The sequence below is a fragment of the Hippocampus comes genome, unplaced genomic scaffold, assembly GCF_001891065.2.
Source record: "Hippocampus comes isolate QL1 unplaced genomic scaffold, H_comes_QL1_v1.1 scaffold82, whole genome shotgun sequence".
Classification (NCBI taxonomy): Eukaryota; Metazoa; Chordata; class Actinopteri; order Syngnathiformes; family Syngnathidae; genus Hippocampus; species Hippocampus comes.
The window spans coordinates 439159-451504 of NW_017805135.1; the positions used below are offsets into that span (position 1 = coordinate 439159).

The window sequence follows — 12346 nt, forward strand, 5'->3', positions numbered from 1 at the left end:
ACCACACACACACACACACACACACACACACACACACACACACACACACACACACACACACACACACGGCATTCTTGACCCATTTCCCAAAACAATGAAATGCATCACCTCGTCATCCACGGCCATTCATGCATTGTCGTCGCTGTGGCCTTGTTACTTGTTTGGCAAAGTAAAAAAAACAGAAACAGCGACCAGAATAGGCCAGAAAATGAAGAGAAACTGGACAGAAACTGCAAAACAAAACGACACGTGTGGGTTGCAATTGAGTCTAAATGGAAACAGCGAGCGGAATGGCCACAGTGACACAGCGGGGTCGCTGCCCGTGCGAGGTATAAAGAAGCTTCAAACTGCCCTCCGTGCGATGTTGGCTTCAAGCTTCGTGCTTAACTTTTGAACCATATTTTAAAATGTAGGAAATGACAATCAAACGCAATGTCCTCTTATGAAAGAAGATTAGCAGCCCATGCTAGCAGGCATACGTGGGGGACTCTCGTCAGACTTAAGTTGCCCATTTTAGGACTTGGGACTTGCTTGGCAAAATCTTGACTGACTTGGTATTCATAAAACCAGCTTGAGTGAGACTCATACTGAATCTCTTGATCAGTCTTGACTGTTTATAGTTGAACATCTTCAGCTCTAACCTGTTCAGGGACAGCGGTTACTACGGTGGACAGTTTATCATGTTATCAGGGTACAGGTTATCATTTTTGGTGCATGAAAGGGTTAAGATCAAGTGCTATCTGTTTTGTTTAAGAAAGCAAAGTTATTTTTGTTTGGTGCGCACGAGCCTGTTAACTCACCAGCATGCTATGATACAGAGCGAGACCGTTCCATTGCAGGTCTGGCTTTATGTTTGGCGTCACTGGGCTTCGTTCGGTAATAAATGCAGAGAAATGTTAGTGGACAATTTCGTCGTTTTGAAATTCTCTTTGCAGTTTCGCTTCTTTCACTCTTTGCTGTTCTCCTGGTTTGCTCACAATGCTAATTTGACTTTACTGCTGTGAAATGATAAAGCTGAGAAAGTGCACTTTCATTTTCAAAGAAAAACTGGCTTGAAAGAAAGGTTGATGAAACTTAGTCGTGATTTTTGCCTGTCTGAAGAAGGAAGAAAGAGGACTGATGTACTCATCAACCTTTGTGAAACTGATTCGGTCAATGTTTGGCAAACTAAAAGCAGATGTTTGCAAATGCCTTTTTTTTTGATTAACCACAAAAGATACTGTAATCAGTCTACTTTCATGACGAACGACAGAAAACTGAGCATAATTCCTGTTGCATGGCTGAAATCAGAGGATTTGGACAATTCTAAGTTGAACAATGACTCTCAACGATGACTTGATTAAAATGGGATAACGATATTAATCAAGTCATTGTTTAGATTAATTCGATAATCGATTCAATGTGGAATAATTGGTTAATTTTGACACCACTATTTTATATTGTGACTTACAATAGAAAACTGAATACTGAGATCTTTATCGTGTATCGAAGATATAGCTGAAAAATATTGAGATATTGGTTTAGGCCATATTGTGGACATGCCTGTCTAATTTGAGACTAATTTCAGAATTTCACATGTGACATACTCCAACATTTGAAACAGGAATGTAAAATACGACTTAACGTAACACAGATTGTGGTGACTTTTCAAAATAATTGATCTTGAACAGGAGGTTGGCCTTCAGAGGGTCCACTCCAAGTGGAACATGAACCCGGTCGACTGCAAAGACATGTTGGCTCTTGAAGGGGGAGACTGGTCAAAAAAAGGAATGTTAACGCTTCACATCACCTTTTTAGTCAGGTTAAGGTGGCTACTGACATTTTCACTCGTCATGATCAGTCACCTTAACACCTAGTGCTCAAATGACATCTTATTTAATTGGAATCTTAACCTGGGCCCTCTAAGATTTCTGTCTCAAAATGTTTGCATGCAAATACATGAAATGTAAACTCAGAAAAATGTGTTACACCAAAAATTTTGAGAAAAATGTCTGAAACATCACACTTTGTTCCCATTGCTGTTGTTTTGATAGATCAGCATTATATATATATTAAGGGTGCAATAAAAAAGGGTTTTTAACCGATTTTTTTCCTTTTTTTTTAAAGATCCGAGTGCATCGAATCGAACTGAACCGAATCGTTCCACTTTGAAATATATCGATATGCATATCAAACTGTCTTAATGGAGAGCTATATCTGTCACATTTACTGGACTGACAACTTCATTCAAATGTATGTAAAATAACAACAAACAGGGCACTACATCATACCCTCCCTCCCTTGATTCGTACGATATCGAATCAAATCGTAATCCCACTGAGTCCAACGGAATCGTTCCACTTTCAAATTTGAACCATCCGTGAATCATTTCATACCCGATGCATCGAAAGCTGTATTGAATCGTCCTTTCTGGAGAAATGCACACACACGCACACACACACTCGTGTATCCACATAGAATATATTGCAAACACATTTTTTGACTTGACTTCCCCTTTAAAAGGTGTCAGGTATGGGCTGACTAGACTTTCAAATAACGTGACTTTGAAATAAACAACAACAAAAAAAAAAGATTTGTCAGCCGATGTTTCCTTTTCATGCAGTTATCAGGTTTACCGGGCTGGCTGTGGGTGGCCTAATCACATTATGGACATACGTGACGGACTAGCGAGGCACCAAATCAGGGATCAGAATAACCGTACATGAGAAATGAGCAATAGCTGGTTGCTGCATTTATGAAGAGGGGGACAAGGGAGGGAAGAAATAAAGGGTCCAAAGTTCCCTTGTGGCTTATACCAACAATATACAATTTGCAGTGATTGGCAGGGCTTGTAAAACCGGTTTAACCGTCCGTTGAGACTCAAACACGGGGTGTTAATTTTGGCATTAATGCAGCCTGGGTACACATTCTCTGCATATTCCAGCAGCTACATATTGCAAATCCCAATGATTTAGAGGGCTAATGTGCAGCTGGAGGGCAATTCTAACGCAAGCATTACACAAAAGATTGTCTAAAGGCACCATTTTAGTGAAGGGGCAGGCGTGCCGGAACAGGAAGGGTTAATGGCTGCTGCTGCTGCTTGGGGAGTGGGGGGATGGACGGCATTGATCGCTCAGGATGTTGACAGCACTTTTCCAATTTGATAGTGCAGCTGTTATTAGATGAAGAGGCACGACCTCAGTCAAGGCTTCATGTGATTTTCATCCTTGCACTAGGTTGGGCTCTCGATCGCAAGCTATAGAGAGGCGGATGTTTTACAAACAAATCTGAAAATAAAGTAGTGTGGGCAGAAAAAAAAATGCATTAACATATGGGATTTTAAACAACAGCATGGAGTATAGAATGCAGTGCCTTTATGCTTATTGAATGGCAAAGTTGACCTGGGAAATTTCCTCCTCCTGCAGAAGTATCAGAAGAGCCTTTTTTTTACACCGTCAGGAAAGGCAATAATTTTGTGAACCACCCACCACCCCCCGCCCATGTTGGTGCTATGTCTAAAGTGCACCAACACGGAATGGGTGTGAGCGTGGGCGGTCGACACTCTTTTACACCGCCTGTAAAATCCATCAATTTTATGCCCTTTTCCTCCGTTGCTGTTCTATATAAATGGCACGGACACGCATTAGGGGGCGCAAAGTCGATTTCCGCTTTCTGAGGAAGTACGGTAACAAACTGAATTTTTATGCCTTTATTCAGTGTTGCTGTTCTGCATGGGAACGCACAAGGAAAGGAGGTAAAAGTACCATTACAAAGGAAAAGGCATTGGGCGTCATCGTTCTCCGAGCACTCCTGCGGTCCCAGAAGCAGGCTGCCCCCGAGGTGGTGCCAGCCACGGCTGTCTGGCCGTGTGACCGTCATGGGAGCCTCTGCTACGAGTCTCATTCAAGTGAATGGATCATGGACTTGTAAAAATGTTTATGTTGTACATTAGTGTATTTTAACGCTGCTTTCAATTCCGTCCTAAATATCGGCCTCATTTTGCAGTATCGGACCGACACAAGTGACATCATTTTTTTTTCCAATATTGGGCTGATAACTGTCTGTCCGATAAATGTCATGCATCACTACCACTAATCCTGTTAGCATTTCATGAGCATTAGACGCCCCTATTACACAGAAAAGCAGGCAGGAGGCACGGGTCAGTATCAAATGTCTATTTTCAGTGGTGCATGTGGAATTCTAAATACTGTTAGGTACCACTGTTGAAAAATATAACACGTATAATGGTTGGTTGGGTCTCGAACTATTAACTTGTAGTGGGTGATTGCTAGCTTAAACATTAACACCTCTCGCATTCGGCGATACACGCGAGGTGCATTCAAATACAGTTGAGCGGTTCAAAATCAAACAGAAAAAAAGTCCCTTGATGCAGTCAACGTTAGTCACAACTCTCTAAGTAATATGGGCTTTCTCAGGCCCAGCGTCTGAAGGTGGGTAGTAGCCTGAGACACAGCAGCGTTGTAGCCAAGGGCCATCGTTAATGTTGAACCTTGGTGTCTGTAGCAAATTGAAGTCCAGTGAGCCCAAAGGCCATTCGCCAAACTTGTAGCCATCTTGTTTGGAGCCTCCGTCACATCGCCACACATTGTAGCTCGAGTCTCCTCGGTCATAAGCATTGAATGGGGGTGGTGGGGTGGGGTGGGTTGGGGTGGTTGCGGGTGGGGGAGTACGAAATCAATAACCCAGGATGCACAAACACGGGGAGGTCCAAAGCCCCCCCGGCACCATCCTGCCCCCTCCGGACGCAATTTCACAGCATATGTCAATACTCATCATCCTCAATCATATGCTGTGAATGGGAAGCTGACACAAAGGCAGGACTACAGTCATGTGTTCACATATATCATGACACTCATTTGCTACATTCAGACCGCTTGAGCAGATTAGGCCCTCGGCCATCTTGTGCGCGCAGATTTAACACTGTCAGCCCAGCGTGTGATTTTACGCAGACATTCCGACATAAAGGTGTAATGGCAGCGCCACTTACTGAGCAACTCACTAATTCTACTAAAAGTCTGCGTTCCTTGACATTTTGCATCTGGAAACTCTAAGATTTCCTTTCAGGGAAAGAGCTGTGTAAAAACAGCTATGACAAGCAGGACGTGACCTATATCTAAGTTTTGGGATATTTAGCAAAATCTGAGTTCACTTTAGGGATAGTTTTAACGCAAATTTAAAAAGGACTCAGTTACTGTATTGGGGTCTGAAAAATTTGGGGAAAATGAGAACAGGCCTGAACCTAACTGAAGAAGGTGTGTGCATATACATGTGCATATTCAGATTTTTCGGAAAAGCGCGAGGCATTATGAGTTACCACATGGAACAGTTTAGCTAAGGGACAGTAAGTAAAACTGCCACCTAAAGTTCAGTGACTCAAATTTGCCTTTTATATGTGTTGAACAAAAACAAAACACATTGACAAAAGCCCCAGGCTAGATTTACCTAGTCTAGTTCAAGTCACAAAATTTCTGTTTTTTTTGCTTCAAAGTGGCACAATTCAAATACTGTATGTATCATTAGGCCTGTCATGATAATTACTGTATCGAATTTTTGTTAATGGTTAAAAGGACTCGATAAATTGTTATTCACGTGTGTTAGCTGACATATGTCAGCGGGACTCACGCGTGCATACAGACACAGAAGCGCATAGCGCTTACAGCGTTGAAGCAGAGAGAAAGAAACAATTAGCGTACTTGAGCCATGTTTTCCGACGGTTGCAAAATTACGGAAAGTTAAAGCACAATAAATAGAATTAGTTCCAAAGTCGAATGCCACAGCATCAGCGTGGGAACAGTTTAGATCTGTTTGCAAACTCCCTGGTTTGTATGTTCAATTGCTAACTTTGGCGTTGTTGCACGGATGTACACGGATACAATCGACCCTTTCATTTTGTCTGCTACTGAGGGAACCCGTTCTTCAGTTAGATGAAAAGTTTCGGCTAAAAATGGACACAAATAAGCTCATATTGGCCAAAATTCCAAAAGCTGTTATCCGAGTCAGATGGTAGCCCCTTGTCAAGTTGTCAATTACAAGTTCATTGAACTAAAAAAGGATGGGCTGAAATTGTTATGATTTAATATCCATATTTCAGTGGCATTAAAAAAAAAAACACCAATAATATTGTTTATTGTCATAGTTTCTCGGAAAATATATTGTCCTCATTTTTTTGGGGGGGGGGGGATACATACATCGGATATCTGCCAATGCACGAATCAGATCAATCCTGTCAGTGGCAGCTTGTCATCGAAATGACCGAGTCTGCCCAACCAGACTCGATTATTTATTATTTATTTAGTCTGCACATGCAGTGGTTTAATGTGTTCTGTCAATGTAAACACAGCCACATTGTAATTGTGTAAACTGAAATGTACCGTGAAAAACAAACAAACAAACAAACAAAAACAATCGGACAGAGGCAATTAACTGGAACTTGGACCTGCAGCGTGAATCTATGCAAAGGTGTGGGTCTTGAGGCATCGTTTGCCATAAACATTTTTTTTTTAAGTGTGTCACCTCCCATCCCACCTCACCCATAAAAAAGAAACTTTTACATCGTTGTAAAAAAAAAAAAAAAAAAAAAAAAAAAAAAAAAAAAGCTGTTAACAAGTAGAACCATTGTCAGAATTGAAACTACCTTTACAAAAAGAGACAACTGAATTATATGCACATTTAGGCGATCACCACAGCAACTCGAGCCAAGAAAGGTACCTAAATACCGTATCACTTCAAGTTCACCCAAAATGGAAAACACAAAGAAGGGGCCCTTCTCTCGTCCCATAGCAAACTTTTAACATCTCGTTCACAGTTCTTTTTTGAGCCTGTTAAAACAGGGCAGAGATGGAGGAAATTGTTTGAGCAGACGCTGCCAAAGTAATTTAATAACAACCAAGTGCTGCCGCAGAAATCTGAACTGTGGCCAAAAATGGTGAGGCACGGTGAGCAAACATAGAAAAAGACAATACAATTGTGTGAAAAAAAAAGTGTCTGTTTGGTTTCATTAAAAGGGTTGAGAATGAGTCTTCCCTGGGCTGTATTTTTGGGGCTATGTGCTGCTTAGTGCAAACACTCCATTACTTGTAATGCAATGCCAAGTCCCAGGTTGCGAATTTGGCTCAGAGCCTAGTCACACAAGTCAGCAATTTGTCAAGGTGAAGCAATATGCGATGATGAGGTGTACTGGAATTACAGGAATCTGCTGACAGCAAGTAATTGCCAGCTTTATTGGTCGGCGACAATATGTTGAGAAAACCAACACGCTATGGGGCGAGCGCCGAAATCGGCCCGGAAATGTTATGTCATCAGTTGTATCGAGGGGGTCGGGTTTAGTCAACCAGTTAATTTTCAGTCTCTGAGGGTCGTTTTTGAAGCCTGCATAAATGTACAAAATCGTAACTTTCTAAGACTCCACTGACCCCCTGATATTGTGCCGCTCAGGCCGTTCGGTAATCTGTAGGACCAACAAGATGCCTTCAGTGTCAAATACCATCTGTGAGGCAGCCGGGAGAAAGCGGAACGCGCCTCCTCTCAGCGTGACTGTACAAATGAGCATTGTGGGGCCATGATCTCTAATCCAAATCAAATAATTGGGGCCTTGATCCCTCGGCAGGGGGCCACGAATCATTTATAGGTGCCTCTCGGTCAGCCGAGGAGGAGGAGGAGGAGGAGGAGCAGGAGGGTGCACTGGTTGGGGCGGGGGGGCTCAGTGGATGCTGTCCTAACAACTGTAGAGGATCTCATGGTGAGCGGAGAACAAAAGGCTCGAGCTAATTGTGAATCCATGTGCGGCGTGAGGGAAATATAAATCCCATTGCCACTCCGGCACATATGGCCACTTCCTCGCTGTTCATGCTCTCATTAAGAATTATGGTGCAGAAAAAGTGGTGAGCAAAGAACAACACCCTGGGGGAATGTCTTACCCTCTCAATCCAATTCTGTTTGTGGCTTAAGGAGAAGGGAGAAAAAAAAAAGGGATTTTTGGCTTTTTGGAGGGAACAGACAAAAGTGGCGGGACATGGGGGTCTAAACGTCCAGGGGCTGGGCGTGTTTCTACCTGCCCGGACTTCGCTTAGTGCACCACTTCTGAAACAGACCGCTGAAAAACAAGCCTCCGGGCGAGATCACCTCTCCCCTCCATTAATCACTCCAATTACAAAGCTCCACAAAAAAAAAAAAAAAAAAGAATTGAAGAGGGAGGACGAGAGAGACCAAAGGTAAAGAATAGAATGACAAAATGGGCAGAAGAATTACACGGCAACAGCGCAATCTTAGGGGATGCACACAACAGGCTACTAAAAATGGTGTTTTCAAAACCTTTGAGGTCAAAATGATTCCCGTGCACACAGACCTGGTGTGGAGCCAACGAGATGAGAATTGTGCTGATGTCCCTATTATTTATGGACCCAACTGTAAAGGTCCGGACTTTAGAGACTCTCTCAGGGTTGGCAGTTGGTCACAAAACCTCTTTGCCAATGTGGCTGAAGATAATGAAAATCTCCTTGCCACACGTTCTTGTTTTTGTCGCTGTCTTGCCAACTGCGCAAGGCAGAGACATTGTAGCCCAAACAACACAAAATCTATGAATACTTCAGGGAAGATATTTGGGGGGGGTGTTTGGAGGCATAGCTTGATGGCTAACTCCATGTCGTTGTGTTGGAAGTGGGCCAAGTTATTATCAATAAGCAAGTGGCAATTGTGCTTAAATCGCCACAGATGAACGAGGGCGCTCATTTAGCGGGGAGGGACGGACTCATGCTGTTTCTTGGGTTGTCAGCTCGCCAGCCCCCAATAAATAAATCAATAAATCCGCATAACTAACCGGGAGGGTGAAAAAGAGTTTTACACTCTAACTCGGCAAATTCAGTTCTAAATTGTTCCCACTCTTCACGGCAACGGAGGAACTTCATTGGAAACCAAGGACCCCTCTTGAATTTTCATGTGCCCGTTTTTAGTTGAAAATGCATAAAACCGGCACGTAGGAGAAAGTTGGTTTCGTGACCACAATGGAAATGAAGTGTATATGTCTGGTTTGAACATAAACAGAACTGAAAGCTGGTTTTCATTAACCCGGGTGGGGGGTGGTTGAGTGACACAATACTGCTAAAAACATGCAGATGAAATCGCTTTTTTTCCCCCCATTGCTTCTATTGGAAAGTTTTTGTGGCCTGGCATGGCGTGGTAGATGCGCTGACCCCTTCTCACATCCATCTGGCCGGACTTCACGAGTGGGGGGGATGCTGTGTATGCTCAAATGGGAGCTTTTACCTACAACACAGACCTAACAGGAAAAGACGCATTTGCATATTCTGTTCCTGAGTAAACAAGTCTCTAAGCGACTCGCAAGTCTGGTTTGCCAAATAAACTGAGTGCATTTGTTCAAGTCGCAGCCCTTTCACCAAGACACCACATTCCACAGACGGCGGAGGCCCCTTCCGCCACCCCCCCAACCCCCTGCCCATTACGTCGACAGGCCCCTTTTCGCTGCCTCACACAAATGCAACGTTTATAGGCTGCTGTGGCCAGAAGTTCACACTCATTGGTTCAAAGAGGCTTTCACGAGCAGAACAAACATTTTTAGTGAATCACATCTGTGCCACCGCATAAAGTTAACCCTTTTCCCACACCGCTCAGCAAGAGAGAAAAATAAGACTTCCGAGGCCAGATTTTCCAACCAATGCCAGTGCCCCCCTCTCACATGTAATTTGATTTTGAACCCAGTTGTTTTGTGCTGTTACGGTGATTACAACATGGAAAAGCTATTTCACTGAAGACGCGTGCATAGTTCTTTAAAAAAAAAAAAACATATATATATCAATAAAAACCAAGACCAGGCTCTCACATTCGAGTCAAAGCGGCTTTTTCGGGGCATCTCGCGGGCTCATAGCTGCAGCTAAAAATACAAAGCATATCTCACTTCTTTTTCTGGAGAGAGCATCCACTTCACTCCTGCGCGAATGGCCAGCCGGACACCTCGCACAAACCTGATAGTGTGCATTCATCACGCCGACAACTACGATATGTTCACCGTAAACAAACACATCTAATTTAAGATGCACGCAGACATGAAGGGGCCCTAGGACCCCCTATTCCTGAGCAAATCCTCGAATTTAAATTTAGATAAAGCTTTCTGAATTCGGAAAGGACATTAAAAAGTTGATGCCATATTCCGTGGACATTCAATGGCATAGGGCAAAATCTTGAAAATCTACTTCCGCTTTGGTCTAAATTGGGTGAACTCCCAAGTAAGAGTTGGTGAAAATGATGAGCCCCGTAATTCATCCATCCATCTTTTTCCGCTTATCCGGGGTCAGGTCGCAGGGGTGCCAAGCTTTAGGAAGGAAGACCAGACTTCCCTCTCCCCTTGCCACTTTGTCCAGCTCTTTTGGGGTAATTGCCTGGCATCTTCCCGGTAAGATGTGCCCGAGCCACCTCATCTGGCCCCTCTCAATGTGAAGGAGCAGCAACTTGACTAAGTCCCTGCCAAATGACCGAGATTCGCACCCTTTCTCAAGCACTGGGATTCGCTCACGAAATGTCCGTTCACCATCCTCCCAACGTGACAATGAGACGTCGGGTCAAAATCAGGAAAGTCAGTCTGTTGTGACTTCTGCTATCAAATGTTCTAAACCTAAGCGGAATTCACAGCTTCCACTTCACGACCTAATCGATAAATGGCAGCGATTTCTCCTGGAGGTATCTGTTTCCCCTCAGCCAGCGTTAAGTGTCCGGGGGCATTCCAGCACTGACAGGCCAGTGCCCCCTGGGGACCGACCAACGCGCCACCCCCTCCTTCCCATCCGCGACGATGCGGGCCCGTCACGCATCTGGAGCTCATCTCCAGGGGCCGACAAATGTCTCTACTGGACGTTGCAGTGGTCAAAAAACAGCAGGGACCTTGAAAGAGGAAACAAACAACACAAAGCACATGTTTGCAAGGAATGGGATAGCGTCGTACTTCTGCCAAGCAGAACATGTCTAATTGACTCAACATAATAGAACATATAAAAGCAGATGATTCGGTCAAGCGTGACTTTGGGACAATATTAAACATCATTACCACTATACTGCAATTTCCGAGAAGTAACAGTGGAGTTTAAACAAATGAAACAAAGAAATGCAAAGGAACGGGTTTACTCAATATAAACCTGGTGTAGCGCACACTGGAGTGACCACATAATTAAATTCAACGTTGTCTCCACAAAACATAAAAAGTTATTTTTAATCCAGCACAGGGATTATAACATGCAGCAAGTCATCTGACAGACGTTGTTTGTTTCTGCTGCTTTGGTTAGTAACAAAGTTAGGATAGCCTTGTCATTTTTTTTTTTTTTTAACTTTCAGAGAATTCTTGAAATAATCAAGCATTGACAGCAAGCGTTCTCCACCTACATTCAATGATAAAGGGAAAAAAAAGAAGGCTTCGCAATTAATTCCACCTATTTGTCAAGGATGACGTAATCCACATTTCTGTCCGCGGTATCGGGACCGAGGCCTGCTGCGAACAGTGAAAATTTGTAACTGACTCTACCCCTAGTGGATTATACTGTACTTACAACTGCGTATAGATGTCATTACTTGTCTAGATGAATCTCCTCAACTCATTGTGACACCAAATTCCACCAGACGGTGTCAAATCAATACCGTTATTACGTACATACTGTACTAAGCACAAAAACAGCAAGCAGGTGAGTTTTTCAGCAAACGGGATGGTCCCTCAAAAAAAAAAAAAAAAAAAACGACACCAAATTCCACCAGACGGTGTCAAAATCAATACCGTTATTACGTACATACTAAGCACAAAAACAGCGAGCAGGTGAGTTTTCAGCAAAAGGGATGGTACCTCAAAAAAGAAAAAAAAAAAGGCAAAATGACGAATGGAAACATTTTTGAATGCATATCTTGCACATCTTTGTCAGGTAAAATTATATCATACATAGCTACAGTGGCATAAGAGCCCCACGTGGGCTGTCACAGGAAATGCAATCTGTCACAGTTCAAGCATTTTTGCAAAGCGAAGTGTGTTAATAAACGTCAGGAACCCAAACAGGACACAACAGGTGACTTGGGAATTGTGAATTATTAAAGAAGGAATGTACAAGTTCCTCAATGCATTAAAAAGTGAAGATGACCTTTTGCATATGCGAGAGGGGAGAAAAAAAAAATCTAACGGGACTGTGCCGTTGCTGCTAAAATTAATTATCTAAACGACGCGGTCACATGTGGAAACCGTCCTCTCAGGTTTTCTAATCACATTTATTCGGGGCAGCAGAACCTGAGAGGTCTTTGTCAGAGCAGATGGCTTCAGCTAATCAAGACATGGCTCGGGGGGGGGTGGGGGCACCCCCAAGTT

The 12346-nt window shown here is 43.3% G+C and overlaps 1 protein-coding gene across 1 annotated transcript in view; it reads right to left on the reverse strand.

Moving 5' to 3' along the window:
- LOC109513880 (AT-rich interactive domain-containing protein 3B-like) overlaps positions 1–12346 on the reverse strand; it is an 89791-nt gene that overhangs the window by 41205 nt on the left and 36240 nt on the right. The window lies entirely within an intron of this gene.